At 35.5% G+C, this 27,647-nt stretch overlaps 1 protein-coding gene across 4 annotated transcripts in view; it reads right to left on the reverse strand.

Annotated features, from left to right (window-relative positions):
- LRRC4C (leucine rich repeat containing 4C) overlaps positions 1-27,647 on the reverse strand; it is a 91,313-nt gene that overhangs the window by 27,489 nt on the left and 36,177 nt on the right. For 3 of the 4 annotated variants that reach the window (XM_068684692.1, XM_068684693.1, XM_068684694.1), the window contains exon 2: positions 24,092-24,224. The exons of the other annotated variant lie outside the window; for it this stretch is intronic. The gene's annotated coding sequence lies outside the window, so the exon portion shown is untranslated. The remainder of the gene's footprint in view (positions 1-24,091; positions 24,225-27,647) is intronic. 4 annotated transcript variants of the gene reach the window in all.

The raw sequence follows: 27,647 nt of genomic DNA on the forward strand, positions 1-27,647 counted from the left end.
TATTACCTTCCTACAGTCAGTCATAATGCTTTCTGTACTTTGAAACGACTACCAGCCACATTTCTATACTGGCATTTGCTGCAGATGCAGCTACAGTCCATTTGAATACTACTGCTTTTTGCTGTTTTGAATAACAATAATTAAAAAATAAATAAAAATGCCAGGCTTCCCTGAGAGTTAATGGCCACCTCCTCCATTTGATTTTATGCTTAGTGGGCTGAATAATAAGACTGGTCAGGAATTTTACAAGACATTATTTTTTCAGAATATCCTTGGCAAAAAGACAGATTTGTCAAGGCTTCCAGTGGAGTGGGAAGCCCAGAAAGCTTGTCAGCCCTGTTTAGAGGCTGTATCTGAGAGCATCCTTCTGCCTGGTGCACAGTGAGGGGCCTGGTGGCCCTGGAACACACAACTTTGAAGCTCTGTAAGCTTGGCTTACACTGATTCTCCAAGGGTTTCTTGTTGCCTATCTTTGCATCAAGGCTTGTGTAAGACGGAATGCCAGTTTCCTCAGCAGCCCAAGAAATCTTGTAATTTTTTAGCCTCATGTGCTTGAAACTATCTCAGAATTTCTAGGTTATGTGAAATTTGTAAATCTTATTCTACTATTAATATTTTGTGCTCTTATTTTTTACTTTTGTAGTAAAGAGTTTCAGTAAACTGCATAAAGGGATGGGGAAATTTAAACAGAATGGGACAGTCTGCAGGAAGTTGAAAATAATACAGAAAAATAAATTTTGTAAAAGGGGAAAAGCTGTGGAGAAAGGTTTTGTGAAGTTACAGTAGATAACTATAAAAACAATTTTAGAGCAGTCAAAAAAACACCAGTATTAGGGATTATAAGAGAAAGAACAGAAAACAAAAACATTGACATTCTCTTAAGTTCCTGACATTCCTTCTTGAATACTGTGACACATTTTAAAAGGATATAAAAGAACAAAAAGTTTACAGCACAGTAGCTGAAATGATGAAAGACATGGAACAGATTTGCATGGATGCTGGACAATTATTTGGGAGAGCAACCCAGTAAGAATTGTTAAATATAAATCCACTTTGGGGTCATAAATTCCTCTAAACTGAAAACAGTCAGAGACTGGACAAGTACTTAGCTAGGGTAAGAAGCCTATGCAGTTGACCTGCTCTTTGGTGTCGGGGTCTTTGATGTGTTCATAAAACTACTGTTGAAAAGAGAATACCAGCACAGACAGTCCTGTGGTGACACTGTCGCAGCATCAGCTCTGAGGTTAACAGAGGCATTCACTGTGATAAAACCAAGTACCTGGGTAAACTTGCATCAAATACTGAAGAAACAAACTAGCAGAATGAAAAGCTATCAAGAGTACCATAGAAATAAAATCCCAGAGAAGTCCCAAGTTAAAAATACTGGAGAGTGAACCGATAAATCATTATTATGCTTTTTGTTCTTTTCCTATTTCCTACATATCCACTGTGTGTTACTACAGGAGAAGGATATTGAACTAGATGGATCTATGGCCTGACATGGAAAGGTCATGTTCATATGAACACTCCTATGTTCATGCTCTTAAGAAGGATAGCATAAGTAAGAGACCAGAAATATTATCAATTTCATACATTTTAGGGAACACATTGACTAGATCTTCAGAGCAACTAATCTTCTGAGCAAAATACCTCCTAGAGAAGTTAAAAAGGAGTCAGCATGGTGATACGAGAAGAAAATGGAAAGAACTAATATATATGACATAGTTAGACACGAGGAGGTTTACTTTTTATTTTGAATTTCTGCATGAATTTTGAACTTAAATCTGAAAACAAGTGTGCGACTAAAGCACAAAATAAAATGGAGAGCACATCTCACAAAGTGTCAATAATGTTCAAGACAGAACACTTAAAATGGATGGTGGTGGAAGCAAGAGAACATAATTAACCCTTTCCAAATTGGATTGGTATCTGCATACTGAGTGGGATGTTTTAATGTTTCTAGTTACATAAGGTACTTCCTTTATTACTATATATATGTATGTATATATAGATATACTCACACCCACACCTCAAAGTATCTTTTAATTCAAACAGTGCAGAGAGATTAGTTGAGTCAGTGGAGATATTTTCCAATAACGGAGAAAAATAATAGACAATTCTACTGGTGGTCTAAGAGCCTGAAAGAAAAACTGAATCTTCTCTGGTGGAATGCTACCAGACAATACACCATTCATGACTGTAATACAAAGTATCTAAGTAATAATAGGATTCCACCCTATCCACCACCAGTACAGATGGAAACAATTTATTTTCCTGTTGCTCTACAGCTTTCATCCTATCAAAACTACACAGTAAAATAAGAAAATAAAAAGTTTTTTTTTCTTTTCTTTTTTTTTTTTTTTTTCACAAAACATGTTTCAAAGTTAACCTTCATGACTAGAGAACACAACAGAAATATTTGACCGAGAGCACTATACGTATGTGTATTTGGACACACTCACACAGCTGTGCATGGTGTAGACACATATAAAACCTTTTTTCTTTTTTTTCACCCTTTCTGGAGTAAGTTTCTGCCTCTTAAATCACTTTGAACAGCTGAAAAAAATGTTTCCTTTGATTCTTGTTTATGTATTTATTTGGCCAAAGTTAGATGCCCACAGAGAAATTATTGAATCCTTGATTTTTTAACTGTACTTGTTAAATTTTAAGAGACTTGTTAATTGCCCCTGCAAGTTCCTCTGCATTATATACTATTTCTTTGCTTATACCCCCAAAATTCAATATAGAGGAATATCCTCTAAATTGCTGGAATTTTTATTATTATAATTAAATGATCTAGAATTCCAGTGCAGACATAGAGAAGTGGAACACGACCTACAGATAGGCAGACCAATCAACCCCCCAAAATTGCTTACATTTTCTTTTTCCTAAAATGTATGTTTATTGCACAGCATAAAGTGTCCTTGTTTTAATCCCAAAAGTCAAGAAGAACCTCAACCCATCCTTATTACCAGCTTCAATAATCTGACTGGGTTGGGTCTAAACTCCCATTTGAAATAGGATATAGTCAGGCCTATCTCACGCTCATACAGAGCAGTAGTGAGTTTATTGTGAATCCACTAATTTAGGGCAATTTTAAAGTTTGGGGCCTTTCTCTATATTACATGTGAATCAAAACCAAAAATGCTCATTAATTCAGCTTTCCTTATAAATAAGACTAAGTCAATATCCTCAAGTGATGTCAAAGAGAAATGGACTGCTGGCTATGTATGCTGACAATTTGCATGTCAGAACATGCAAATTGTTTCTTTTTTACTTATGGAAGTAAAATTCTTAAAACAATTACAGTTGGATTATCAACTGCATTCCCATTTATTTTTTTTTCCTGCAATCAAAAGACTTCAATTAAAAGCATACTTTCTACTCAAATTCTCCGTCCTGCTTTACATGACATCTACCACATGTCATGTGTAGTTGCATTTCACTTTGCAGTTTGAAAGCATTTCCACGGATGTACGAAGAAGCTGTGAATTCTTAACATGCTTTCAATAGCAATAAAGAGCAACGTTTGATGATAATCTGCAAGCAAATTCTGGATCTTGATGGTTTCATGTTTAGGTAATATAAAATTGGACATTTAAAAATATATTTTTTATTTAGAAATAAATAGATCTAGCAGTGCAGACAACCAGAACACAAAAGAGTATTCCTCAAAGAAACTTGATAGTATCAAGAAGCTCATGAGACGCAACAGTTTGCAGAGCAAGGGAACCCTACCTACATTCCTGGGGGTCTGTCACTGAACTGTAAACCATGAAAGATGCTTGCATTAGAAATAAAATGGATACAAACATTAATTTCTGATTGTCTGAAGGGGAACTTCCACTTACTTCCATCCAAAGTTTTGTTTGTTTGTTTGTTTTTCCTAGTAAAAAATGTTGCTTGTTCACTTTTGTTTTTCACCTACTGTTATTCATTAGAGACTTAGAAGTATTTTACAAAAGCACCACATAGGCATCACACAACAGTCACTCAGCATTAGCCTTATTCTGATGCCAGAGAAATCGATGAAGTGGGAGCAAAGATGATTCAATATTAACTCTCACCTATTCAACATAAACCTAGATATAAACAAATGATAATAAAAATGAAACTCTTCCGTTAACATCCAATGAACTATTTGTCTTCTATGTTTAAGATAGATATGTTCAAAATATTTTTAGTTTTATGCTGCATGGCCACACAGGCATTTTTATGCACTAACAGCTTAATTACACTGGTTTCTCTCCTTTTCTTTCTAGAAGAGCTGTCACTAAGATTAAAATTGTTGTTCAAGGCACATCTAAGCAAGAAGGTGACTTTAGGGTTCATTATCTAATTGATCAAACAACCTGCTAATTAAATGTATCTGAGACTAATCAAAGTACAGACAATGCAGAAGCATAGTGAAACTGTCAGCTAGGTGCATAAGACTCAAGCCATCAAGGCGACTGCAGCTCAGTATTTTACTTAATTACATTAAAGCTAAGATTTTCAAAGGAGCCTAGCAGAGGGAATTCTCGGTCTACCTTACATTGCCCTGCATATGTAATGCCATAGTTTTGGGGTGCCTGTATCTTAGCAATAAGATCTGTTTCACATGACTGCCCTTGCCAAGCTTGGTCAGCTCCTACAGTTTTGACACAGAAATATGAGTCTAGTGCAAAATCTGGGTTAAATTATCTAAGTGAATGGTCTTTTTCATGGTGCCAAATTCAGACATATAGATCTGTCATATGTCTAGTGTTCAATAAGAAACAGAACAACAAAAAAAAATTGTTTCCATTGTTTAAAAGCAGTGAGCTTCTATAATATATATACAAAACTGCTTTATGCCATTTATCTCTTAACTCTGTACAAACAGTAGCATTTTATTTTTCATTAAGGCCTATCCCCATTCTGAAAATACAAATAAGCAGCTGATGATGCCTCATTCCTGGAAGTGTTCAAGGCCAGGTTGGATGGGGCATTGAGCAATATGGTCTGGTGGAAGGTATCCCTGCTCAAGGCAGGAGGGTTGGAACTACATGATCTTTAAGGTCCCTTCCAACCCAAACAATTCTGTGATTTCTTATGACTACTATGACTTAAAGCATTTGATAATGTCTATAACTCATAAAAATCAAAAAATAGGGTGAAAGTACTGTGTTCTTCACATGCATATAACATTTTATGTACTCAGATGGTACAACAAAGACAGTGAGATCATTTGAGAACAGATTTAACAGTCTGGTTGGTAACACAGGTTAGATCCAGAGGTAATATATACTTATATCTATCTGAACAATAACAGGTTGGTCTCAGTGATTCAAGAGTAATCTATTCGATCAAGTGGTAAGATCCCCTGCACTCAAGCAGTTCTTATGCAAAAGTGAACCACATTATTTTTCATTACTATTTACATATATACATTTTCATTACATTCATATACATGTTGCGATAGCATCTGGAGGTCCAAATCATGCCTGTAACACTGAAAGATACCTCAAAATTCACCTTAAAAGTGAGAACAGATGCAAGATGATTTGTTTAATGCCATGCAATGAATCAGAAGCATAACTATGACCGAAAAACACTGGCATCATTCTTCTACTCTAACTCATAGGCAAAACTCCAGTTGTTTAATGATGCATATAAAAACTCTAAGGCATGGCTCTGCCTGGTGTCACTCCTGGTTAGAGACCAACTGTACATTGCCGCACTGTAGCCTGCCCTGGAGCTTAACATGGTTATCGCCTAATGTTATAGAGTAGTATCTGCAGAATAGAAGAAATTAGTTGCTAATGCTGTTCACACACATATCTACCACATATCTACTAATTGGTTGAGTGTTTTTGAACTTCTGCTTACTAAGAAAGATATGTAGCAGTAACCACCAACTGACAGAATTATCTTCTGTGAGGTGATTTGCAGCCACTTGTCTGGGTACAGTAGAGATCTCTGGTAATAATATATATGAAAAGTAGGATGAATCTCACATAATGCACACTGTGCCTCTTAAATTTTAAATTGAAATAGATAATGTAGTTTTATAAATTTGAACAAAGTAAAATTAGTAGGTTCCAAAGAATCTAATGAAATTTACTTCAATGTGAAGAGAAGGTGAGAATAGGAGGGAAGATAGAGTAAAAGCCTGTTTTTACACAGACTTTGCAGCCAAGCCAGATCTCAGAGACTAACTTTAATTATGTTCTTAGGCATTGTAGCTCTTCCATATGGGAAGCATCACCTGGTTTTAAACCAACTTTCTTCTGATATAAGTTTTGCATATTTACTAACAGCTCTTCAAAGATGATCAACATACTCTGATTTGAATTTCAGCCATTATGGGATCATCTAGCCACTGGATCTGAGACTCTTACTAAACTCAGTGGCATTTCATATGCCTCAGAGACTGTTATAGCAACAGAAATTACAATATAAGTCTTTTAAATGAAGCTATTTAAGCACTGAGCAAAAATGCCCATGGAAAGTTCATGCGTACATCAGGAAGAAAGCATGCATGTATAAAAATATACATGTGTATATGTATATGAACTGAAATACCAAGTTCCGGTTATGTTACAGAAGAAGTTTCATATATGACATGCAGCATTCAGAGGCAACAGACCATTAATCTGCAGTGCTACTCAATTCCCAGCAGCCCTTTCTGTTCTTCAGTTTTACTTTTAAATTATTTTTTACAAGGAAATGAATGGAATACCTAAAGTTTAAAAATAAAAATAAAACATGTCTCAACATGCTTGCATAAAGAGCCTTTAAAAAATTCTTCCAGCCTTTCTTTAAGCTGGAAGCCCATCAAAAAGAAGCATTAGTTCAGAAACAGAAGTTTCCTGTTCCAAAAGTTTAGCACAGCTAGCAGTTTCAGAGTCTACAACCTGGATGGAGTCAAGGACACAGATTTGGACACAGATTTGGGAAGAAACTTCATCTGGTAAATCTATAAACATCTACAGTATTAAAACCTTCAGAAATTGAGGGGCATTATTCAAATTCAGTCAAAAGACCTTGTGAGATTATTTTTTTTCTAATTGCTTTACTGAACAACTAGGGCAGAGTCAAGAAAAATTCAATGGTTGGTAAAACAGGTCGCAACAACAGGTCAAGAAATATTTTTCATCCCATGGAGTCTGAATCAGATTTAGGCAGATGCCAGCTTTGCTCATACCAGGATCCCCTTCTGCAATGCTGAAAATCTCAGGAGCTCACTGGAAAATGGTCTGAGATGACAATATTTTTTGTTCTTGCTTCAGTGACAAAGGATTCCCAGTTCGGGGTTTACATTTGCCTAGAGCATTTAAGAATTGCATTTTGTATCTTGCCCTCCAAAGGCTTTGCAAGAGAAAGCTATTTAAATCTTTTCATCCTCTGTAAATGTGTATTTATTATCTCATGTATTATCTCATGTATCTCAAGTACATTTTTAAAAAGAGTTATTACAGACGAAAGGGTGGGAACTAGCAATGATGGAGGTGGAGCAGTTTTACTGAAGTTTTACTATTATGGTTTAACAAAAAAAAAAAAAAAAGTTAATGCTCACAAAAAAATAAAAAGGATTTTTGATTTCACTTCAGCAAGCCTTTCAAAAACATTCAAGAAATTAAGTAGTCAGGAACAGATGACTTGTCTCTTGCTCCGACTCTGTTTCTTTGCCAGAACATCACCTTCCTTCCTATCATGAATATAGAATCATAGAATTATAAAGGTTGTAAAAGACCTCCAAGATCATCTGGTCCCACCACTGCCCTACTGCCAACACCACTCACTACAGCATGTCCCTAAGCACCAGGTCCAGCCTTTAATACCCTGCCCCAAATTCCTGCTTTATTAGAACTTAGCAGCAATTAAGTGAGTGCAGGTATTTAGTGCATCAACATCTAATGCAAATATCTAACAGCCTATCCCTCTTTGTACATACACAGAAAGAGTACGAAATGAGCAATGTAATATCCTCTATACAGCAAAACATTCACAGTCATATGTTAAAACATGTTTGTGCCATTAAGAAGGAAGAAAAGCAATAGGAGCTCCTGTAGGGTGAAAACAACACATCTTGAATTGAAAATCAGGTGTTTGGATGTTCTTTTGAACATGGTCATTGGCTCTCCTATTTCTGCCCAAAGGGAAACCAAAGCAGGGAAAGGTGGGATGCTGTGGCATAGGCTATATACACTACACATCAGTGGCAGAGCAAAGAATTCAGTTCTTTGACTTCTAGTTCACTTCATTTCCTCCACAATAGATTATCTACTAAAGAAGAGGGAGTAAAGCCATCCAGATCAGTGAGTAATTGCTCGTCTTAATCCAGCAATCTGCATTTTATATTTCTTCACAGTACCAACAAACGCAGTGCAAGATGCCCAGCCAAATGAGAATGCTGTTTTCTCTCCTTTTGAAAAGCAAATGATCCTTGCATGATTTGCAGTTACTGTATTAATTATGAAAACATTACTTACTTAGGATTTTTCTAAACCACTCTGAAAGTAAAACCATTTAAATGTTGATTCAGTTTCAGTGCCCAAGTGAACTGCCCCCAAGGAATCCCAGCCACTGAATCGCTTGAAAATGCCCTTGTAAATTAGCAAGCATTGCACAAACACTGCTGGCAAATTCAATCATTTCTATGTCGTGCTGCATTGTTATCTGCTGCTTACTTAGAGAGTTCATTCTTCCTTAATTCCATGTAGAGTAGTGAGATGATACGAATGACTTTGCTTAAGTAGCACTGACTCTATTAATACTTAACTTCATAGAATAATAAAAACAGAGCCAAAAGACTTTAAACTATCACTTGCGTAGCATTTCCTCATGCTATTTTTTTAAATATCTATTATCTCTTCAATGATACTTTTCCATTAAAAAAAAAAAAAAACCTTTGTACAGTAACTGAGTTTAATGTAGTGCTATTAGAAGAAAGAAATGTAGAAAATCAAGGTTCAGGCTACAGAAAATCTGATGTCTTTCAACCCCTATGGGCTTCCACCGAATTAACAAGGGCCAGGATTCTGAAAACCAGATGATGCTTAATGCTATGGCTGTCAGTGGCTTCTATTACAGCTGTTGCTGTATCAGCCCTTCCAGAAATCAGAGCCATGACAGCTCTTAAATAAAATAAATTCACTCACTTATTTATTCTTTCATTGCTTGCTTCCCAAGTTACAGGAGAACTGAGAAAAACACTCAGCAGTATGCTTTTCAATGAAACTGAAATATCCAATATATTCTTTCAAAAGTAAAGATAACAATAACATATTAAAATGTCAAAAACAGATAATTATTTTATTTCTATAAGTTTGCATTACCACCCTGAAAGCAGCCATTTTGTGAATGTAAACTCTATATGTAAAGAATAAAAAGTAAGTTAAAAAGTAAGTTTTGAAAATTTATTCTCATATTTTATAAAAAGTTTCCTAAGTTTTAGACCTCTTGACTTCATCATATAATTATTTTGATCAGGATATAATCATTTGTATTAGTGATTAATGTGATTACATAAGTATTTAAATGCCTGAGGGTACTGTAAGTTAAATATAAATTAGAAAAAAAAAAAAAGATGTATTTATATATCTTTTCTATTTTTAACATAGGTAATTTTCACAGAAGATTAGGAAGCAGTTTCTAATTCTAATAAAAGGCATAGACCATTTTATATAACTTTGTACTACACAGCTTTTCATTAAAACAGGGTTAAAAATGTTAACTCTCAGTGGAGTAGTGATGATTTAATTAAAGTTTGCAAACACTGTGTTTCTAATATTTGTAAAGGAACATGAAAGATATGCAGAGTAATTCTTACTATAGTATTACAAGTGTTATTCCCTGGCAGTCTATTAATATTTTCCCCATTTTATTCCCCAAACTCAAATAATTCTAATGTTGTTCTCAGACATATTACAAAGCTCCTGCCTCTTCTGTTCTTTTAGTTTCACAAACTCACAGCAATCAGTGCTGTCTATATTTGTATAGATAGGTACATGTTCTTCCTTAATTCTGGACAAATCCTTTCTTGCATTGCACGTTAATAGAAATGATTAAGCCACATTTGGGTAGAGAACTATAGCCCCAGTTGGCTGCCCCTCCTACCAGCTAATATTTCAGCCTTAATGAAGTTAGTCATCTTACATTAAATATAATGGTGCCAGGCAAATTGTGAATGATGCCAATAACTTGTGTAATTTTCTGAAAAGCCACTTTAGCTGTTAAATTGTCCTACTTCTTCATTCTTGTGATATCAGTAATGGAATCATTTGAAATTATGGCAAGCTAAAAGCATAAATAAGCTATAAATAAAATGGTGTGTTTTGTTATAACACAAGGAGGATGCCATTCCTGGGTCTTGGTCTTACAAGCACTTAATGCAACCATATTTGTTACTTACATATGAGATTTATTTACATTGTGAGGATAGACTCATTCCATACAAAAATGGAGTAGATTTTAGTATAGCAAATAAATTGATTAACTAATTATTCTGCATTTATGATATTTAAGTAAACCATAACATTCGTCAGAATAGGAATGATACCTTATATTTCAAGTAAATAACATGTTATATCTGTTAAACGTGTTTTAGTTATTAACTGAAACAAGAACCTGATGTGAACTGGAGGTGGCATAGAATCATAAAGGGAAATTACATGCAATATTGAGATTATTTTGATTGTAGACATTTGCTAGATACCCACGTGATCAGGAGATGCAAAATGAGAATGAGATGATAATTGAAATGCAAAGCAAGCAGATGAAAAGATGACATAGGGGGCAATCAAGGGGAGATTTTGACAGCTGCTTGGTCAAGTGCTGGAATCCATTAAATTGAATTACAAAATGTCACCAGTGCAGCAGCCAGTCGGATTCAGTTTACATACGTTTGGCACAGTGAAGAGGTCATGTTTCATTAGGATTAGCCCTGTTTCTCTTTAACACAGTTCCCTGAATATCATGCAAGAAGCAATAGAGTTCCGATTTTCACAAGTTGGCGGGTCTCTTGTATGCACCACTGTCATTTTAAATACTCATCTACAGCATATATTTTTGTTGTAGCTGTGCTTGCAGCAATTTAACTGCATCTTCCACACTGCATATATCACTTAGGCAAGCAAATATAATGTTAAAATTCCAGAAGTCTAAACATAGATTATCACAGAGCTCTTTAAGAAACAGTACAGATTCTCATCTTGTTTACTTATACTTGCAGTCTTTCTCATTCTGTTCAGTCCTGGATCCTTGTGACCTTTGATTACTTGCTGCTCTCAAGAACTGTCATATAACTCCGGTCACTATCTTCCTGCTTCCTTTACATTTTCTGAAGGTATACTTTAAAATAGTCTACCATTAAGCAATCAATATCAAGTCCAGTAGTCACAACAGTAGGTTTTTTTTTTTTGTTTTTGTTTTTTTTTTTTTTAATTTTTTAATTTTTCTTTCACCCAAAAGAAAGAAAGGTAACAAACAATACTTTTAGTATTACATCTTACTTTCTCATCATTTGCCTTACAGGCTGTAGCTTTCTTATGGTCACCTCTTTGCATGTAAGAGTTATGAATAAAACAGCACTACTGATTAACTTAACAGTTCAGTGCAGGTCCAGGTGTTTTATAAGCATAGAGTGTAATATGCACTGTGACAAGTATGAATGAAATAAATACAGTAAGTTTATTTCAAAATCATTTTCTATGATCTTGACTTCAAAATGCAGCCATTTTTCCTCTTACATATATATTATGCCAAATATCTGAGCCTCCAGACAGAAAAAAATATAGAATGCAGCACTAAGATAAAAGTCTGAATTTTAGAAAGCACTGATCTCCCAAAAGCCTCATAACTTGAAACACATTAAGAGTACTTAGACCTTCACAGTTTCAGATTTCATATTACTCAAGCTGGTACAACACTTCTGTGAGTGTTCTAGAGCTTATAAAAGTTAACTAGTTCATGGAATCGTAGAATCATTTAGGTTGGAAAAGGTCTTCATGGTCAAACCGTCAACCTGACCTACCCAAGTCCCATCACTTGTCCGTAAGTGTCACATCCATGTCTCTTAAATAGCTCCAGGGATGGGGACTCCACCACTTCCCTGGAAAGCCTCATTGTCTATTCATGTCCTATCACATCAAGTATTCTCCAAATGGCACATCACCTGGCTACAGAGGTGAAGAATGTGTCAAAGTGGTACACTGTCTTAGAGGAATTGACTGGTCTAGGGTTTCATCTTTCTGCATGATTTCTTGAGGTTTTTTCCTGTTCCTTCAAAGTTTTATCTGAACAAATCATATGGATTGTAATTACAAAATTTCATTGTCAAATTCTTTTGATATTTGGAATTATTATATGACACAATACATACAAGATATTATATTTGTTATTTGAACATATTACACACTGACATAAATCAGAAAGTAAATTTAAGAGAAGAAAAATCCCTCCTCATATTCTCTAGAAAGGTGACAGCAAATACTGCATGACTTAACCAGTCATTTAATGGCTTGTATTAAATCACAGTCATATCATGTAAGTATCAAATTTTACCTTTCCACAAACCTGGATAAAAATCAGTGAACATACCTCATTTTATTTCCTCATTCTAAGACCACACTCTGATATTGAGGGATGTCTAGCAGCATTGGAAGCAGCTTAGAATTTCCAATGGGAATAATTTATTGTGATATGCAATAACAACAAGAACATTTGAGATGGAGACAGTTTGGGATCAGTTCCAGAGAGATGCTGAGAAACAATTTAAGCATGCATTTTAGGTCTATATCCCTCAGTTGGTTTGACCCACTGCTCCCCAAATATGTGATGTCTCAGGAAACAAGACAGTGTTTAATGAGATGGATCAGTTATTCCCCAGGACAATAGTACTCTACAGAGTAACCTGTGTATGATGTAAATCTTTAGTGGTTGTTTACCCAGCAATATCTTATAGTGGCATATTTATATATACTGTTGTAAAAACATATTGACAGCACAAGGCCATGCAGATCTTAAACACTTGGAGTAATAGCTAAATACAATAATGAAATAATGATTATTTTAAAACTCTGAGATTAGCAAAATTAATCACACAGTAAAGAAAGACTTCACAGGTAGATATAAAAATTATATAGGGAAAGGGGATGAGGTTGCATTGCCATTAGCTGCTCTCTGTGATAGCTCATTGGGTTAGCTATTACCAAAGAAGTCAAACCTAAGTATGTGTGTGTAGTAGCTGAAACATAAAAAGCAAGCAGGAAGCTCCTGCTGGGAACACAGGAAGAAGAGGTCTTAGATTTCTCTGCATGAGGTTAGAGAAATGTTTGGAGATATGTTCCCCTGTGGAGTTCAACAGCAAAGTAACCATTAAACAGCCAAAAGCATGGCACCAGCAAAGGAGAAAAAGAAAATGGAAAAAGCCTATACAGCAGTAGATGTGCTGTGTTAGTGACAAAAACTGGATCTAATGGTCATTACTCATAATTTTCAGCTGCACTGAGGTAGATTAGGAAAGTATTAAAAGTAATCACGAGCCTTAAATTAAGGACCACTTGGATATTCTTTTGATAAAATGCAGAATAATTAGAATAAAGATCAAAAATTTATCTGTCCATACACGAGTGCAAAGAAAAAGAAAGAAAGGAAACCTCCTCCTGCTGCTGCCCACCCCCCCAAAAAAAAAAAAAAAAAAAAGATTGACAAGAGGAGAAACTGTAGTCTTGTTTGTCCAGAGCTGATGGAGAAATAGGAGGATCACAAACTACACTGGAAAGCCAGTTTAACAACTTGCTTTCTGCATCTTACATCATCCCTAAAAATAAAATCCCTGACAAGCCATAATGCTTACAGTGGAACAGGAGCCAGCCCCTCCCATAGAAACACTATTTTGGCGTGATTTTATAAAATGTGCATCTTTGTCAATAAAATAGACTGCAAAGATCAACATGGATCAAATACTAGGTAAGAAAGTGCCATCTTTATGTCATCTCTTTGCCCCGAGGCTGCATCCAATTGGATCTTACATCACAGACATCCATCTAATGTTTTCTTGTGTCTAGTTAACTTGAACTTCTTGACGAGCTTCATGCCTGGCTTCATGTTCCAGACATAAATCTCCTAGTAAAATAAATAATGCATGTTGCATTTTTGCTAAGACTGATGGTGTTCCAAAAGAGAAAAGAAAAGTGGATGACACGTTTTCTTCAGAGAAAGGTGGCATCTGAGACCAGGAAGGGCACTGGATAAGTAATGTTTTCTCTAACTGCGGGCCATAAATCTCTTGGAGGTCATCCAAAGGTTTGAAAAGAAACCTGTCAGTGAGCAACAGCTCAGTTCTGCAGAGCTGGGAATTAAGAGGGATTATTATTACTTACTCCAATTTTTACACTTCCTAGAAAGCTTCAAGTCATCCTTAATTGCTGGATATAGTTCAGCTTCTTCAAAATGAGGACATCAATAAGCACAGCTGTTTTCTGCTCTCCTGTCCTGGAGAAACTGGTTACTACTGACTGGTAGAGATCACTCAAAAATACATGAGCTGAAAGGGCCCTTAACTTTCAGAAAGTTGGTTAAATATATTAATTAAAGCAAAAGATGTGAGGAGAAATGACAAGGCAAATAGACCATTGTTCCACAGACATTTCTCTTGGCAACAGTGCCTTTCTCAGGAAGCTCCTGCCTCCTGTGTCCCCAGCTACTGTTTCCATCCTCTGAACACCCATTTGGTGTTGCTGATATAATTCCACACACTCAACAGACCACCAGGGAACCAGGTTATAACATCCACATCAAAAGCAAGCCTCCCTATAAAAGCAGATTATTTAAAAAACATTATTTTTAAAACATTATTTTTAATCTATCTTTTTCATCATGCAACCCCATAAACAGTGGTACGGATAAGCAATGGGGACAGAATCAACTTAAGCACAATGAGCTACTGAATAACTGCCTCAGGACAGAGCAGGAATAGAGCTAGGTGACACAAGGGAAGGACTCATTTCTAACTAGAACACTGATCTGGAAGACAGAATGACAAGGTGTCAGTTAACCATGGTACCTATCTAGGGCAGAGGATAGGGTGAGTCAGCAACACAACAACAACAACAACAACAAAAAAAAAAAAAAAAAAAAAAACAACGCATAATTTGATGCAAATGAGATCAGTGAAATGTTGGCAGAATTGTTTCCAAGAAGAATGTTTTTCAATGTTTTCCATGAGGTCTTTATAAGCACCAAATATGATGAGGCTATTGAAGCTTGCAAGGCAGAACTGCAAGACCAAGTCAATAGAGAAGCATTGATTAAATGCAGAAGGAGAAGAGTAAGAGTAGATCAAGGGAGACAAAAAATATCTCTGCAGAGTTGAGGTAGCAAAAAATTGGAAGGTTAATCAATTCTATCAATTCTCCTGTTAAATTATATAAATAATAAGTTAATAATAATAAAAAATCCTATTGTAAATACTTACCCATTTCTTTTGGAGGGAAATTCAAGGAGTAAGCAAATGACAGCACAGTCAGGGCATCTGGAGTATTTAGGTCTTAACTCTCCTCTTTATACTACCTACAGCCAGAGGAAGCAAAGGTCTAGGGAAGCACCTTCCTTTCTCAGACACACTGCTGAGCTCAACTCGACATTCTACTTCTCCTCCATGTACAGACCTCCAGCTGTTTTTATTGGGAGTTCTGGACACTGACTGACAGAGTTTAAACTTCCTAATAACAGCAGGAAAAAAATGTGTATGTAGTGCACCTGAAACACATTACTCTCTCTCTCTCAGGGGAAAAAAGAAAAAAGAAAAAAAAAAAGTTCTCAGCTGCAAAGACAAGCATTTAAAAATATCCCAGATTTTCTTTCTCTACAGTTACTTTTTTAAAGTAATCCTGTGCAATGAATGAGGCACGGTCTCAGTGGATGGCAGACATATAGGAAGAATGACTAAGACATGATCACACACTTGAAGATAGTGACACAATATTTATGTGGATATAAACAGTTTATCATTCTATCCCTCCCATATTTACATTTTACTGGAAATGTTTTTCTACCACAGCAATCCTTACATAGGAACTAAACTGTTTCTGAGGAGGGAAGAAGTTGCAAATTTCTACTTAATTTTTTCTTAGAAAATGATGAAAGCAGAAAGCAGAGGTGTTAATGGCATGTGCATGAACACTGTTATTACAGTTGTCACAGGAGGTTAAAATCCTAAAGCCAAACAGTTCCAAATTATTTAACCTATTGTCATCACAATAGTCATCACAAGTTCAGATTCATGTTAAGTCTTATTATAACCAGTATGTATAAGGATCAGCACAGTTGTTTACTTGTCCTCGTTATCATTTCTTGTGTACACTAAATTCATAGCATGACCAGGGAATCTGCAGTCTCTTTAAGTAGAGAATATAATGTATGAGAGTGAATTTGTCCTTTTCTTCTTCAGGTCACTAGAAATAACCATGGCATTCCTGGTATGACAGTGGGCATACATACATCAATGGCTCTATAACCTCACCATGAATGGAAGGAATTTAACTTGTGTGTGTGTGTGTGTGTGTTTCAAATATACATAACTGCTATAGCCAACAAATAGCTCTTCTTCTGAATTCTAAGTCAGTCCTTCCTTTCATTCCTTCCTCTCACTCCTCCTTCCCGCATTCCAGTTGTTGCCAGTGCTCATAAATTTTATATTTTATCTGTAATAATAAGTAAACATCAATTCACATGCTTAAAATTGTATCAACACTAACAAGTTTCTGTCTGAGATATTAAGAAAATAATCAAATGTATTTAGATATATTTTTATGTATCTAAATAGACTAGCACCTTACTATTAAGTCAAAGTTTCAACCCCATCCTGTTGAAAATGAGAAAATGCCTTTCTATCAGTATTAAGAGGTTTCAGATCAGGCCCTATTTGTAGAAGTCTTTTGTATTCTGAAAGTCTTTACTCTTTTCCTATTTTTCTTTTTTGTTCTATGTTGACTCCTGAGATAAGGAATAACAAGCAACTGGGAAAAAAATAACAACCCCACACTGAAATTTGCTTCTGGGATAATAATATAATTCTCTGACCTATGTGATCCATAGTTAAGTTTTCAAATGTTACTTATTTGTAACCACTTGTGTTAACACTTTTTTAAGTGCCTAACTTGAAAATAGAGGAATGAATAAGTGATACCCGTAAGAGAACATAGAGAATACTGTATTTCTTTCATAGTATAGAATAGTATAGAATAGCATAGTATAGAATAGTGTAGATTACTATATTTCTTTTCACAAAATCACGTCTAAGCATGATGGAATAAAGACTTTCTGTTATTTCATTCACAGGATGGCACAGTCTACAGTTTTCATCCTGGAATTCTCGCCAAATTCTACATTAGACTGTCCAATAGGAAACTGCTTGTTCACACATGGCTCGGGAAAATCTGAAAATTTGGCAAGTGAAATAAATAATGTCTAATATTCCTTCTCCATAAATCAGTGAAACTAAAAAAAAAAAAAAAAAAAAACAAAAAACATTCTAACATTCTGTGAACTGGAACTGGAAATGCATGCCAGCAAGTTCAAGTAAAACACATGTAATAGAAGTTTATGTTTACATTTTGCTCACATCAGATTAAATCCCATGAAAATCAGATTTCACTCTTCAACTTCTAAAGCATTTCTCACATTGTGATTTTAATCAAACTGAAATAAAAAATAAAAAGAGAAAAATGCATCTATTGCAAGCCACTGTACTTCTGGTTTACTCAGATTTTCTTAGTGATCTTCAGTTGTTACTTGAATCTCATCAGGCTGTTAACTGGGACAGTGGAAAGGTCACTAGAAAAAAATTTCTGCTGGCATTCTGTCTGAAACAGAATTAGAATAAAAGAATTCTGGGAATATTTAAGAAAAAAAAAATATCAAGGAAGAAAAACTTTCCAAAACATGGAGTTCAGGAAAGGTGCAAGCTATCATTTGATCTTGGATTAATAATCAAGAGGTTCATCTAGCAGAGCCTGACTGACATATTAGAGTATGCCAAGTATGGTGTCACTGTTTATATATAAATTCCTAAACCCAGCACGCACTTTCTAGATTTTTTTTTGTTCATTTTGTTAATTAGAATTTTGGTTTAAGCAAGTGAATAACCATTGATTTCCTTCTGTGACCATGTAGGATGCATAAAGTTTATATACAGCTTGAATTTGATTTGTTATTGCTAACACTGATAAACCCAGCTTTGTTTATGAGCCCCATTTTTCACTTTTATTTTCTTTTTGGATCATGACAGCTGGAAATTCCATTATTAAATGGCCACCAATTCAGACTTAAATTACTTCTGGTACTAAAAGAACACTGATTTTTCATGTTGGTCATTTTAAATTTAACTTTTGGCTGCAGTAAAGGAATGGATTACAATAGCTCTCAGATCAGTCACTAGTGGATATTAGTGACATTCCCCATTACTGTGAAACCCAGACACTAGTTGCAATTCTTGCAATTCAAAGACACATAATAATAAATTTAAATAGACTAAGTGGAAAAAGGCTCAGATTTCAAAAACATTAAGAAAGAGTCCTAAGTCCTAACTTTCTTAATCCTTCACCTTTGTGTCTTATCTTCTTTATCTGTAAAACTGGAATAATGATCAAACAACAGGAGCTGCAAAGGTTAAAAAAAAAAAAAAAAAAAAAAGACCTACGCGTAGAATATACTGCTTCTAAACATGTAGTTTTGCTAAAGAAACCCATTTCTGAGTGCAGTGTTCAGAGAAGTTGAGCACTTTTGTGCTGCTTGGTTATTTAATATATTAGGCAGTGTACTACCATTTTCACTATGATGTACTGTATTTTTAAGTATCGATCAGAGGCTCACTGTGTTCAGAGAGGCACCTCTTGTTTCTTTATGCATCTGAAGGAATTAATGACTGTGAAGCAGTCAAATACTCTTGTAATCAGTACACACACACACACAAAATCATAGATATAAATCAAGGGGATTAAATAAAGACATCGCTTCCCTCATTTTGGCATACATCTCAATGTTGTAGAACACCTTTTTACTCTTTGCTTACATAGCTCTTTTCATAAAGTGTCATAGTGCCATAATATACCAATGTTAGAAAACTACTGAAAATAATAATATAATAGTATATAATAGTCTATTTGTCAAATATAAAGCAATGCTTTAATATATTAAAAATATATGCTCAATTTAGCTTTAGTTCACCTATGTTAGCTACTATATTTTATGCCATATAAAATCAGTTTTATCTGTACAGCTCACTTGCTTTACAGAAAAAAATGCAGGGATTACCCCCAAAATAAATTTTATTTTACCTAATATCTGTATCATATATCTGTTCAAATATCTGTATGGCTGAAAAGAACAACAATTTACTGGATTAAAATAATCTTCAGCCCCAAAACACAAAGCATATCCAGGTCTGCCTGGTGACGTGGGCTGTCTCTTTGCCATCTGCTCCTAAGGAGGAAGAACACAGGACTGTTCTGCCAGAGGGAATTCCTTCCCAAAGGCTGCTGTTTGGCAGCCATCGTCTCCATACTGATGCTTATGGAGAAGTAGGAAGCATTCCCAGCACCTGTGTCCCAAGGTACAGCTCCTTTAATTTACTTGCATACATAATCTTTTGAATTTCTATCCACAGCAATATAGGCAGTCCTGTTTCACTCGATTCATTTTTATCCCCAGTACAAGACCAGTTTAAAAATAAAAATGAAAGCTATACCTAGCAAAACTTGAGATTAAAGTTTTGCACAGTGCAAGCAAACAGAGCATTGCAAGCCAAAACAAAGCAAACAAACAGAACAATGTAAAATGTTATTCTAATCAAAATGTTGTTCCAATCTATGCTTACAACTAGGTTTCATTCACATTCCTCATGTAAAATGTCTTTCAGTGTGTTTTTGCTCAACAGCTATAAAGTCATGTTTTATAGAATCATGCCCCCTTCATGCAGCTCCACAAGAATAACTGTCTTCTCCAGCTACTTTGATACAGCTTTAAATGCCCTAGGGAGTTCCAGCTGCAGTCAGACACCTTGTGTATATAAATTGGTTTCAGTTTGCTCTTTTAATAATCATATTGCTTAATGCAGGCAGTTCATTTGGTAATGTTCAATTCTTGTTACAGCTATCAATACCTTCATAAGAAACGTTATTCCAGACATTGCATATAAATAAAAGCTGCTGTGCGTCTGACGGTTTCTTACAGAAACCTCACCTCCTACATACATACAAATGGCAAAGAAATAAAAAGTGCTTTGCCTGCTGTATCTGAGAATAAATCCTTTTCTTCCCCTCTCTCCTCCTTTTACACAGCTTCTTTTGTCACAAGACATTTAAAGTAGTTCGGTGTTAATTTTTTTAATCAATTATATGTTGCTAAATAAACGGCTAATCTTTTGCGAGTTCCCAAGATGTCAAGGGACTCAAGGAATTTCACTGAGTACTTTTTATTTGGATCAAATTTTCTACCACCAGTTTCATTCTACTGTAGCCAAAACAACACTTCCACTAAAGCAAGTGTTAAAAATTGCAGGACAGGAGCCTGAAACATGACAGGAACTAGAATATTCTGAGAAAGGTACCTAAAACATTCAGTCTCAGAAAGAATAAATACCCTACACTGCTCTCCTTCAGTACCAAACAACTAGTTTCTTGTCTTATGTCATAACAGAACTTGAGGAAACTGGGATAAGTTGCCACAATAGGTAAAAAATTAAATAATAATGGAGAAATAACAATACAAAACAAAAGTGGTAGATGAACAAAAAAAAAACAATGCTAGAGAGGGAGAAAAGAAAGAATTAAATTGGGACACTGAATCCTAACACACTGAAGGGGTGAGCTTTTCTACCAGTTTTTAATGAAGGAGGAATTCCACACAGTGAGTTTAAGCAAAAAGAAGGCATCAGTTTTCCCACAAAACATACAAAATTCATTAAATATGGTGTTCTCAGCTGTGGAATACAATGTGTATAGCCCACTGAGTGCTGCTTGGTAACTTGTTTCCTTCATACTTGATTTCTCAGATCATTCCAAAGATCCAATGGTCTGTTTTTGGGATGTCACAATCTTTAGGTTTCTGTAAAACATTAAAGAAATTGCTAAGTTTTCCTAACTCCATTTTTCTCGAAGGCTATCAACTTCAATTCTATCTAAGGGTTCTTTCTTCTTACATAAATTTTTGGAGGTCCCTTGGTAAACATAAATAAATAAAAACAGAAACTTCACAGTTTTCATTTATGGATACAAAGAATATACATATATATAGTTACTTAGTTGAGTGTTCCCTTTGCCTGATAGCAATGGACACTGCCTACACAGTTTTGCATGGAAAACATCCTTGCTTTGTGATTTCAGTCTCAATTGCCAGCTCTGTAGAGCTAGTTGTTGTCGCACAGGTCAGTATCTATAGCCATTCAAAACAAGTTTTTTTTCTAAACATGTCTATATGAATTGTTACTAGGTGAAAAGAACTTCGGGTTTTATTTGAATATCTCATTTCTGCTGTTTGAAATGCTGGGACATACCTCATTCTCAAATGCAATTTTTCATTGTGTATAAGGATATTATTAATTCTGAAGCTGAATGTCCTTTCAATTAATTTGAAAGGCTTGAACTTTTCCACAATATATAGAACAGAACTGGCTACTTAACTGATTACTTAGGAAAGGAAGAAAAACAGAACAAGCTAGATCATCTAGTTCCAGTCCCAGTTGCCACAGGGGAAAATAAATAAATAAATAAATAAATATTAGAACCATTCATCTTAAAATAGACCAAAAATAAGTAATAAGTACTTATCATACAGAAACAGAAAAGTGAAATGTAAACACATCCGCAGTAAGCTGAGCAGCCAAAGAAATGCAAGTAAAGAGCTCCATGTGCTGGAACAATGTGAAACATTTGAAGTTCCCACCACGAACAAAATATGGTCAGAATTCAAGAATATATACCTACTCCTGATATCAGATTGATATCAACACAAATGAAGACAAAAGCCTCTTACCAAAAATATTGGTAATAAAATAATCTTTTAACATCAAGATATCATGTTATATTTAAACAACATTCTTATCTTCCCCATTCTCAAGTCAAAGTGACATTCACAACACTAGTTCCCATGAAACACAGTTAAAGCAGTGAATCAGAAACTGAAACATCAATCCACTAAGCACCCTGTTTCTCATTAAGTGTAGGGCTTGGAGAAGTTCAAATTTTACTTAGTACGTTGCAAATAAAGAGATCTCAGTTTCATCTCATCTAGCTTCAGTTTTCTTTCCCTGAAGGGTTGTAACTTCTTTCCAGTGTAATGTCTGGCACCCAAACTACTCTCTATGGCACTGAGGTCACAGAAGCATCAACAAAGGTACATTACAAAATTTCTACTCATTTTATTGGTTAAAAAAATGCAGCAAGAAAATATCAGAAACACAGCTTAGGATTGAAGCCAGATCCATTGGATCTCAGACTAGTTCTAACCATAAGCAAGCTAGCTATTCTTGTCTTTTGTTTACAGTAAATTACTTGCAATCAATTGATGCAATTTTTATAAAGACTACTGGACCCTTATAAACAAAAAGCCCTATTAGCTCATTTTTTCTACACAATAAAAAAACAAATTAGGTCTGGATAACTTAGACTAAATTGATTAGTGAGACCTTTGAGTGGAAGAGTTCTGAAAGGCAGACTACGAAACCAAAATTATGACTTTTATATATCTATAAAGTGAGAGGTAAGACCTCTCACTTTCCTATATCAACCATTTCTTCTGTCACGCATACCTTAATAGCTTCTCCCAGATAATAAAGTACTTTCTATTCCTTATAGAAGGCTTTTGACTCTCTCTTTCTACCACAGCTATAGGTTATACAGAGACATAAATAACTCCAAGTAAGTTATGTGAGTACAGATTGGCTGGTTTTCTGGCAGCTGCCAAGCCTGGTGAAGCATGGAAGCAATTTGTGAATTGAAGCAGTGTAATCTCTGAATGGTTTTAATTAATGTATGCCAAGGAGCTGAACTGAGTTCACCAGCAACAAAAAGGAAGGTATTTCCCAGAGACATTTGAAAGCCTAGACTAGTACTCAACCAGTCAAATCATCCATACTCCTGAGCAAAGGAAAAAGCTTTCCTAATTAAATGATGTTTTGTTCTTTTTGGTTGTCTCAAGAGATATGGGAATAGAACCTTATGAAAACTTTTGCATCAAAAATCCCATTTCATTTTTTACCGGTGTGATTTTCCATTGCTAATACTCTTAGTCTCTGCATATATTAAGGTACATTCATAAATGAAAGAAGTAAGTCAGCTTTTCAGGTATTTTGTAAAGTATCATGGGACATGATTGGTTTAGGATGAGTGCACAAAATCTGTTTGTTCAGCAAACTTAATTATAGCTGAGGACCAGTAAATACATACATAGCATGGACATACTGAGATTTAACTGGGCTCAGATGTACACAACATAGCTGAACTTTTGGGACAGCTGAGAAACTTAACATTCATTGACTGGTACTTCTTGGTTGAACTCTCTCTTAACATGAAGGAAGAAGCATTACAGTTAGGATGCTGAGGGATAACAGATCTTTAGTTTGCTCATTCTCTTGGACGTCTGAAATGTTAGCAATAAAAACATCCATAGTTAAGATTCGGGAAGAAAGACAGTCTCCATAAACACAACAGTTAAGCCTCAAAGATAAGACCAAAATAAGCCAACCAAACATAATTATGTACTGTGAAAAATAAAACTATTAAGTCTGCCTAGGAAACAACATTTAATTACTCAAAGTTGTGGCAGATATGCTGGCATTGTCATAAGCCCTATGAAGAATTTTTTGGAAAGTTGCTGTAAATTTTGTGTGTTCTCAAACAGGTCCAAGGGAAGGCAAGAAAAGCACTGTAAGATAGAGCCTTCAATTTCTCACTCACATAAGGAAGGGAGTTGACAGCCAGGGCTTTAAGAAAGATTTGCAGGAGACAGTATGCGCACTTGAACAGCGTTAAAAGTATGTGCTCCTGTTCCCTACTAGTTTTCTGCCATGTACGACATCCAGGAGCTTTAACAGCAGACTGTGCAGAAGTATCCTAGCATGAATTACCTTTTCAGTAGGTTTACCGTCTTGGGAGGTGATGCTTCTCCTCGTATTCCAAACTACCCCTGGACCTTCTCATCCTACCAGACCATTGGAGACTTTTCCACAAAGCTGCCTGGACCCCACAACAGCATCTACCCTGTGGAAGAAACAAATTTTGAAAATCCATGATGCATCAATTAAATCTCCTAGAGACAAAATCATTTGAAGATGTTGAGAGAGAATAAGTAATGTAGACTAAAACATGATATAGAAGAGCTGTCATTACACTACCCGAGAAGGTAGGAGAGTTGCAAGATATGCTGTTCCTTCAGCATACTTGTATGTATAACATGACTACTAAAAGCGCAGTTAATTTTGGGAAGGCTTAAAGACACAAATACAAGCACAGAGATTTCACAGGCAGCAATTTGTTAATAATGTGATCACTTAATCTTGCATATGAAACCTTGCCTGCTATTGCATTTTTACAAGCTTAACAGTAATGAGAAGAGTGTGTTTGTTACTGCTATATTTCTGTAATGTGTAGCTTCATCATACATAAAGGAAATGGTGGTAGAAATTAGATCTTTCCACTGTCATTAACAGCAGTGAAACACATAGACATTTTGAGGATGAAGTATACTTTCCAGCATTTGAACCTTCCTTTATTTGGAGTCTTAGATGCAAATAGTGATAAAATGAAAATGGGACAAAAGTTTAAAAATTAATTACTCTGCAAAAATATTTTCCACTTATAGCCTGAACAGATTGGACATACCCTAGTTAAATCAATGAATAAATAAATATTAAAAATAATTATCATACATATAATTTCATAGCTTGTAAACACTAATAGGCAAGAGATACAAAACAGACCTTTTATTTAAAATCTTTTAAAATTACTGCTCATTCACTAAAGAAAAATATATTCCACTGGCTCATGTTTATGACTAAAGACAACAGTAAATGGTGACTCCAGATAACCCATAAGTCACTGATTCTGTTTTTCAAAGACATGACTGCTTTCTATTCCTTTGGCCTCGGCTGCCTAGCAACCTCCACAGAGCTTTCTTAGTCTATACTAATTCTGGACAGTTTTTATTTATATATTTATTTATGAGAATGTCTATAAGAAAGATACAGAAACAAAGAGCTGTTTGTTCCTTGTTTCTAACACTGGATTCTAAACAGATCACCTCAGTGGTTCAGCAAAGGACACAGTCCTTGGTTTTGCAATGAGAGGTACCTACCTCCTTCAAATTGGGAACTAAGCAAATCCCACTTTCCATGAGACAACAGCTGAGTCTCTGTAAGAAGCTCCTGTTGTAATGGGCACTGATATTTCTTGCTGTCCCTGTTGATTTGCTTCTTTGATACGCTTTTTCACCCTGAAATACTAGCTGTTTATGTAAGGCTCCTGCTTTCATGCAGCCTGGAGCTTTTACGTAAGATGAAGACAGTTTGTGCTGCTGTACTGAGTCACTAGCAGTTCCTGCATCATCCAAGCACTGGAAGAAAATGGAGATTAAAACTCATCTCCTGCTGTGTCTGTGACTCAAAGTGGGACAGTTTGGAAGGAGATGGGACTACTTATAATAAGTAGTTTGAAACTGGATATGGACTGTCTCTCTCTGAACAAGTCAGAAGCTTTCTTGGAAATGCCTGTTTCCTCAGGGCTTTTTCCTTCATTGGTTTTTCAAAATTGAGGACGGCACAGAAAATATACCAACACTACATGAGAAAATACTTTCTTACCAATTCAATTCATATACCACTTTACAAATACTGCTAGATCAATTCATCCCCTGATCAGCATATCCCTCTTCTCCAATCAGGAGGGAGAAAAAAAAAAAAAAAAGAAGAAAAAAAAAAGGTCAAAGAAGTTTCCTAATCTGCTCTTCACTCTTCAGAATAGTGGTCATATCTTGCGGTCACATGGCAGTGACATGGCTTTTGTATCTCATGTCTCACTAGCAGCAGAGCTATATATAAATAAAAGACTTTTCTTTTTTTTTTTTTTAAAAAAAAAGTAGTATAAACAACCACCAAAGAAAAAGTCAGGTTTACTTCAAAAAAAAAAAATCTGCATCAACCTATTTTAATTTGAGTCATGCTGAGACCATGATGGTTGTAAGATTATGGAAGTACATGTACATCTTGGTGTTTGCCTGTATGAAGACATCGATGTTCATTTATGCCAAACTTAACAGTACAAAATAAGTATATTAAATCTGAGCTACTGTAAAAGAAAACCAAAAATATATTGAATCATAGCAGTGTCCAGCAAAACTAAAAACTAAATGGATGATAGAAAATGATTCAAAAATAACCTAGTAGATAAAAAAAGCTTCATTTTTAGGTTTTTAATGAACAGTGGAAGCATCCACAGAAATAGATGTACAAAGATATTCACTAAGCAGGAGAAAGAGTTTTTCAGTTCAAGGAATCACTACAGGTAATTTTCTAAGTTGCTTTACCTCTGTCATTCCATGCAATGACATAAGTTTGTAGTTCTCTGAAAAAGTCTCAATGTGTGCTCCTTGGAGTTACTGTAATACAAAGAAATTCTGACTACACAGTTAAGTAGCAGCTTATTGGTAAGCACTTTCCTCATACTTATGTTCACTTTTTACACTATACCATCATACCATCTCCATTAAAAATGGACAGTCTGGGATTTCCCACTCTTGCAAAATATAATCATGGTTTCATGTGCTCTACAGTGTTAAGCTAACCTTCCTGGAAATAAAGCTAATGAAGAGTACCAGAAGCATACACTTGCGTATCTGTTTTCCCACTTTCAGCAAGAAATCTTCTTTTAATAAGTCCAAGAACATATAAATTGATAATAAAAACATTTTTCATGCACTTTTATAAAAAATTGTTATAATAAGTTTTACTACTGTTGTGGTTTAACCCAGTGGGCTGCTCAGCACCACACAGCTCTTTGCTCATTGACTCCTCCAGTGGGATGAAAGAAAGTAATGGGGGAGGAAAAAAAAAAAAAAAAAGTAAAAGCTTGTGGGTTGAGATAAAAACAGTTCAATAGGACAGAAAATGAAAATAATAATGATTATAATAATTAAAAGAATATCAAAACAAATGATGCACAGTGCAACTGCTCCAACTGCTCACCACCCGCTGACCAATGCTCAGCCCATCCCCAAGCAGCAACCCCCACATCTCCCAGCCAGCCACCCCATATTTATTGTTCAGCACAATGCCACAGGGTGTGGGACATCCCTTCAGTCACTGTGGGCCAGCTGTCTTAGTTCTGTCCCCTCCCCGCTCATTGTGTACCCCCAGACTCCTCACTGGCAGGGCAGCACAAGAAGCTAGAAAGGCCTCGGCCCTTTGTGAGCACTGCTCTGCTCAGAAACAGTGGTGTGTTATCAGCAGCATTCTCATCCTCAATCCAAAACACAGCACCATATCAGCTGCTAGGAGGAAAATAAACACTATCCTACCTGAAACCAAGACACATACACAACGAAGAAAGTGTGTTAAAGTAGTCATTGGACAAAAACCTTTGGAAATACGCAAAAACTAGAGAAAGAGAAATCTCTCAAGACACATGGAA

The sequence above is a fragment of the Anas acuta genome, chromosome 5 (genome assembly GCF_963932015.1).
Source record: "Anas acuta chromosome 5, bAnaAcu1.1, whole genome shotgun sequence".
NCBI classification, from domain to species: domain Eukaryota; kingdom Metazoa; phylum Chordata; class Aves; order Anseriformes; family Anatidae; genus Anas; species Anas acuta.